Source organism: Engraulis encrasicolus, chromosome 6 (assembly GCF_034702125.1).
Source record: "Engraulis encrasicolus isolate BLACKSEA-1 chromosome 6, IST_EnEncr_1.0, whole genome shotgun sequence".
NCBI lineage: Eukaryota > Metazoa > Chordata > Actinopteri > Clupeiformes > Engraulidae > Engraulis > Engraulis encrasicolus.
The window spans coordinates 54420525-54428024 of record NC_085862.1 but is presented as its reverse complement, the minus strand read 5'-3'; positions in this window follow the sequence as shown (position 1 = coordinate 54428024).

The following is a 7500-nucleotide window of genomic DNA, read 5'->3' as shown; positions in this document are numbered from 1 at the left end:
GACAGATAGCCGAGGATGTACAACTACGACTACTACGACTACCCACTATGACTCACTCAAACGTAACCTCCATATCCACCCACTGACACCATCTTCAAAGATTCTCATTACATTACATTACATTACATTACATTACATTACATTACACTTATCTGACGTCTTTATCCAAAGTGACTTACAGTTATTTTAAGTAAAGGATATTGGTTACAGTCCCTGGAGCAGTGTGGGGTTACGTGCCTTGCTCTGCACCTCGTCATGGAGTGAAGTTGTGAGTGGAAGGGTGGGATTCGAACCTGCAACCCAGAGATCAACATTCTACACACAGTAAAACATAGCCTAGAGTCTTAATCCAACACTTAAGACAGTACTCTGGCACCAAATGCAATCGGTTAGTTGTTAAATCAACTCTCTCAGTGTTCAATGAACACTGCATATTTTTTTTTACTTTGTACTTTTTGACTGACCAACCAAATGACGGACTTCCGTATCACCTGCAAACTGCGTCCTGTGATCAGAGAAGAGAAGAGAAGAGATGAGGACAAGAAAAAGTGAAGCCCTCACACTTACTTACCCTGTCTCACCTTCTCACCCCTCCTTCCTTCCCTTTCCCCTTCCCCTACTGTGACAAATGGTCTCAACGCAGTTCTGAGCTCAGGGCCATTATCCCTCCCGGGTTTCCCCAGGAAAGAGGGGCCTGGAGGAGGGTGGAGTTGGGGAGGCGTGCAGGTGAGGTTGGTGCACGGTGGTGGGATGGGGATGGGGATGAGGGTGACCACTGGGAGTGTGTCTTTGACAAAGTTATGATCACTCAAAGCTTTGTCAGGACAGGAGCAGAGCTGGGAGGTAAACTTAACTATGGCAGCAATGAGAGTGGAGGATAGGACATAGAGGACAGACTAGAAGAGAATATAGGGCTTGGCTGATATATCCTCCCTGTTGCCTGCCTGTTTCAGCTGCAGCTGCTGGTGGCGGTGACGGGGATGGTGGGGAGTGACTGGACGTGAAATGTGATGTAACTGCTGTTGATGCTATATAGCAAAGCAAGAGCGATGAATCACCAACTTCCCTCCCTCCCTCCCACCTGGAAAAGACCTCCTCTCCTCTCCTCGCCTACTCCTCTCCTCTCCTCCTCCTCCTCTCCTCTCCTCTCCTCCTCCTCTTCTCTCCTCGTCCTCTCCCTCTCCTCTTCCTCGCTCCAAAGCTCCTGCTCGGCTCCTAACTCTGTAGCTCAGTGTTTTAAAGAGAGTGCCAGGGTAGGCAACACAAGCTTAAGCCTTACTGTGTTTGTGTTTATGTATGCACGTGTGTGTGTGTGTGTGTGTGTGTGTGTGTGTGTGTGTGTGTGTGTGTGTGTGTGTGTGTGTGTGTGTGTGTGTGTGTGTGCGTGTGTGAGGCATTAAGTGTTTACAAGTCTCTCTCTCTCTCTCTCTCTCTCTCTCTCTCTCTCTCTCTCTCTGTGTGTGTGTGTGTGTGTGTGTGTGTGTGTGTGTGTGTGTGTGTGTGTGTGTGTGTGTGTGTGTGTGTGTGTGTGTGTGTGTGTGTGTGTGTGTTGCCAATTACCTCGGCTATAAATACAAGAACCCCATCCGTCACCGAGTTTCTGGGTGGCTGCAGCACCACCCTAATTGGTTTCAGATGGTCCCTCCACGCACAAACACACACACACACACACACACACACACACACACACACACGCACACACACACACACACACACACGGCATCACACAGCCTGTGAGTTTGTGTGAGAGAGAAAAAGCCGCAGGGGAGAATGAAGACGGGATGAGGGAGGGAGGAAAAAAAGAAAAACATGACTGACAGTGAAGAAGTAAATATGGGTAGAGAGTAGGAATAAACAAGTAGATGTTAAAAGTGTCCTTTTTCCATATGCCACATGCCCTGTTGTTTAGCTTAGCCGAAAGAATTCTGCAGACTTCTCATGAGGTATGAAATGTTGAGGCTTAGCGGAGGAGAAGTTAAATAAATGTTTATTTTATTATATTGCTTTTTGTGAAAGACATATTTTAGCAAACAAAACACTAAGTTCGTCAGTTACGTTCTCCTTTTCGTTCTCCTCTGATCTCTTCTCATTTCTGAGATGAATCATTTTTTTATTTTATTTTTCTCCCTTTTTTTTGATAAATTGTCCCCAAGGTCACACATCTCAAGTTCACAGGAATTCAGGGAAAAATCAGCTTTGGCCAAAAAAAAGGGAGAGATTTCTGAAGCAGGTTGAAAGACTTGACACTGACTCCTCCGTAATAGGCTATCCACCTAGAAAGCAAAAGGAAAAAATAGACTTTTCTGAAAAGTAGGCTACCACAAATAATTTATATTGCTGTGAGGGTTTAATGACATATTCCTCACGTTGTTAGGCCTCTTTTCATTTAGGCTAATATATGTAACGTTCATGCATCTTCATCAGCGCTATTATTTGGCACTGCGTAGGCCTACAATTAATTCAGCTGCTGTGTTGACAAAATGTCAATTTAGTTGTAAATAATCATTTAAGCAAAGATTATGTGTAGGGAAACCAAAGGCTGATTTCGTTTAAGCAAGCGACATCATGCCGAGGGCAAATCACAATTCCCCGGATTATCGCCTCTTTACAGGGAGACGGGCATGTCAAATGATGCTCGTGACCCGTGCACAGCCAGAGAGACAACTAATCGATGGACATATATTAACACAAAATTAGAATTGATCAATGAGTGAGAGGACACGCTGACTCCGACAGATGTGAAAAGCAAACACTCTTTGGAACTCAAGGACTTCTCACTGACAAAAAAATAACATTCATTTTTTTGTTGTTGCCTTCGATGACCACGTGAGTAATGTGCCTGTAATAGGCCTAGCCTACACGTCAAAAAAGAGCGTAGACTATGTTTGACATCTTCATATGCATGTGTGTGTCGTAATTTTTCAGATAGGCCCTACATGTAAAAGTAGCAAAATATTGCATTGGCATTCCCCAGGCATTCCGTGAATGGCTGTTCTGTTGTAAGTTCGCCGCCTATTTGTCTTCATTTTCGTTGGGTTTGGCTGAAAAATCAGTATTGTCGTTACTTACCGCTTAACGTGCCATGCCATCACATAATGCATTAAGTTGACCTTGGGGAGTTGGTATGCGCTTAGCAGGGCGGCATCGACTGACACCGAGTCGACTGGAATGTGTGTGTGGTGTGATGAGGGATGTATTAAGAGGTGAGGACGGTTTGAGGTTAATTCTAGTGGGCAGATTGGTGTGTTTGACTACGTAGGGGATCCCCGAAGAAACTACAGAGTGCGAGAGTGTAGTAAATCCATTAAATCCCCTCATTAGACCAGCGCGAGCCTTATTAAGCACGAGCAGAAGAGGGTGTGGGATAGCATGCGGGGTTCTCACCACGCGCCTTCCACTGCACACTTTTAGCCATTAACGCACACTGTGATAATTGCGCACGCCTGTTGCCAGCTAATGAAACTACGCATTAACAATGGCGCCCATTACGGCTCAGGATAACGGCGGCTGCCCTTGTATACACTGTAATCATTTTATTGCAGTTTTTGTTGTACCACTGAAGAAAATATGTGGCCATGGTCTGTGCAGAGGGGGAAATGTGGCTGAACTCTAAGTGAACCACTTCAAGAGAGGTAGGCTTACACAGTAGTGGAAGAATGCCTGAAATTTAACTGTCAACATTAGTTGTCATGGTCATATTTAGGAGGTATTTTCCAGCACAGAATAATATTATCTTTGAGTCAGTATTATATTGCCACAAAGAAGTCAGAAACAATATGCGACAGAATAATAGGAGGGGGAAAATCCCTCGTAACAGTTTCTTCACTAGGAATTGGTTGCAGCACATAATCCAACACTGGTGGAAATTAGTGTTTTAGTATTATTTCAGGTCATTACATTCCCCTTCGTGATTTATAGATCTATGCATAAATCGTGGTGACATTTTGAATGGTGACAGCTGAATCCCATTTTGCATGGTATATCCTATGCTCACTGCGAGTGCATAATATATTTCTTCCACCCTGTCATTTGTGTTGAGAGGTGGACTAGCATTTTCCGTGTGAAGAATTAGACCATGGGGTAGTAGGGCAGCTGGAGGAAATGGAGGGAGAGAGAGAGGGTCAAGGTAGAGAGAGAGAGACAGAGAGAGAGAGAGAGAGAGAGAGAGAGAGAGAATGAGAATGAGCGAACAGGAGGTGGAGGAGGAAAGAAGGAAAAGGAGAGGGTGAAGAAGAGTGGAGAGGAGAGAGGAGAGAATGGGGTGGATAGGCTAGCTACTCACAGAGTCTGAAGGCTGCTCGGTGAAGTGCCGGGTCCTTGTGGTAAATGAGCATGTACTAAACCTTTGCTAACCTGTATCGCCCAAGATAAAATATTTATATATGCCATTGTCTAATGGAGCATGGCTAGGAGCAGCACCTTAATTTGTTTTCCTCCCTGCCAAATTAATTCCCTCCACTGTCATCAGTATCGGAGCTCGTCGCAATTACCGCGGGCTCCCATCCTTGGCCCCGGATAAAACAAGCTCTCCAGACAGACATTTTTAAATGGTCACAAACTCTCCACTTTACAATTATGTCTCATCGCGTTGGTACATTTTCATAGATTAAAGGTGAAGCTGCCACACTTGAAGCATAGCAAAGCAGCCGTGTGGAAGCTTCCCCCTCTCTCGATTGCTCATCTCCTCTTTCTCTGTCTCTCCCTCTCTCTCTTTCTCTCAGGCACACACATTCACACACACTCTCATTTACTCACACACACTCCCTCTCATTCTCATTCTCTCTCTCTCTCGCTTACACACTCTCGCACTCTGTCTCTCTCGCTCGACTCTCCCTCTGTCTCACTCAAATATTCTGTTTTCTCTTTCTCTCACACCCTCTTTTCTTCATCCTTTTATTTTTCCCTAAAACCCCCTCTCCCCTCCCTCTCTCTCTGTCTCTCATTTCTGTAATGGGTTGCACATTGATGGAACACACAACACAAAACAACACAACAAAACAACAGGGACACAACTTTTTTATATACATGTAGTCAGTGAAAACAACTCTAGGTTGTCACAAAGACGACAAAAACAAACCAAACGCAAAATGTATGCAGGAAAGGCGGCAGCAGCACCACTCGCACAATGGCTGTTGCCTCGACACGAGCAAAATCACAGGGCCACATCAGCAGAGGTGATAGGAAAACACATACGAGGGCCCCTCCAAATGCAAACAGTAATGTATGTAAATCTCACCCACAACAGGCTTGCTGCCAAGGAAAATATCTTGATCCACCAAAAAGGCAATAGAGACTTGTGAGTGTTGGGGGGACTGAATTTCATGCCATTACCCAGGAAAATGGCCTGCACTTTCGCTCTGTCACAAAAGGCGTAATCACATGGAACGCATCAAAAAACCTCGAGCCTAGAGGTGGAACACCAAAAGCACTAGGCTTTTCCTTCCGCTTCTTTCTCTCTTTCTCTTTCTCTCTCTCTCTCTCTCTCTCTCTCTCTCTCTCTCTCTCTCTCTCTCTCTCTCTCACCATTTCTCTCTTTTTCTTTTTTAGGGAGGTTTGTTTATTTCTCCTTCCATCTTGCCTCTAAGATGGTGAGTACACTCAGGAGTGGCCAGCATACACAGCGGAGCGCACAAAAAGAGAAATGGAAAGTCAGAGCCATAAGGCAGCCCTTTCATCTGGCTCCACACAAAAAGGCTAGGCCTACACTACTACTGCTACACCATATTCCTGGCCCTAAAGTGATACCATGGCAAGTCACCTCCCGCGTGAGCCGGGCTGAGGGTATACAGCGTTTTCATAGGGGAGATGGCGAGATTGTTTTCCACCACCACCTAGATTTGTTGTGTCTCCCTTTTCCCCCTTTGAGGAAAGATGTACTGAAAAACAAAACAACAACAACACTGCGAAAGTTCCATTTTCAGAAAGAAAATATGTGCCTTACACTTCGAGACAGCCAAAATGCAGATAGTCATGATATAGGCTGTAGGTATATATATTTTTTATTTCATATGTTTTTGTTGACATCAACAATTATTCTACTACTCTGAAAGTTCACACGAAAATGATGTTTGTCTCTGTGTAATTATAACATTAGCACAGGAATTCCAGAAACTGTAATTTCTAAAAGCATAAGTAATAAGTTCCTGATTCAGGGTACATTCTTCAGAAATGCTTTTAGCAATCGCACTCATTCTCTGCATCTGGCATCTCTTAAAGCCACTTAAACTGTGAACTAGAATGTCATGTCGCAGTCCAGCAATACTGTGTTGTGTATAGAAATGTATATTTGTTTTTGGCACTTTTCGAACCTATGTTGTTTTCACTAGTCACTAGACGTGGGCCGAGTAAAGAAACATTCTCAGCGCAGGCCCCTTAAAAAACGAACCACAGAAATGATGTAACGTAGCGTAATTGAATTTAACGTAACTCAATTTAAAATATCAAGTTCAAATCTGTGACACTGCAAAACTCAATTTGTATGGAACATTTGGTGGGAGAGATAACTTGAAATAATGTTTACCAAGGCGTACTGAAGTGTGGCTAAAAGCTTCACAATAACAACGAGCCTTGTCTATTGAGTCGCTGTAGTGGGTGGTCCGAGGAACCGGCATTTTTTCGCCTGTTAGTTGATGTGTAATTTTAGCACGTCTATGTATCTAGAGAGCATTCTATGTGTATAAACACACACGGCGTGTTTCACACCCCTCCAATTCCATTGTATCGCTCTCATCTTTTTCTTTTTCAATGGACAAGAGTTTTTTTATGGACTGAGGGTCATATGAATGGTGTCCAGCTCCAGCTCCATTGAGTCCTTCCAACCTCTGAACAAGGAGGGATTACTGCACGGGCCTACCGGGCACAGGTCCTAGGGCCCAAGAGTCAAGGGGGCCCTGAAGGACAAGCCTTCATTTCCTTTTTCATATTGTGTAAAAAATCACACTTTTAACAACTGTATTTTCAAAATTTTAAACAACATTGAGTCTCTATCATCATCATCTCTATCCTAAAACCCTGAATCATTTGGTAGACACCCATGGAAGGGGGCCTTTTTAGTTTTCTGGCCCAGGGGCCCATGGAGGTCCATGATTCGGCCCTGCCTCTGAAGGAGCGCAAATGTTATTTGACGGAAAAGCCACGCTGTGACTTCTTTCCCAAATACCACTGGCCAGTAGGGGGGTAGAAATGGCCAGTTTATAAACTCGAGAACAGCTCCTTGACAAAGCAGAAATGGACAATTGAGTACGTAATAATAAATTCAGAGATTGTTTATTGATTTTTAAAACGGTTGGGCGACGGTATAGGGAAGCTCACAGTTGGAGTGGAGGGGGCTGTGTGTGTGTGTGCACTCTTTTTGGACAGCTTTAACGAACACCACGCCACCCCACCCTCCACCCCTCTCCTTCCTTGTCTACACCATACACACTTCACAGGCCACGGGTGACCACTTCAGCTGTAGACGGGGTGATGCTATTGGCCAGGGCTGGAGGCTGGGGCTCAGTC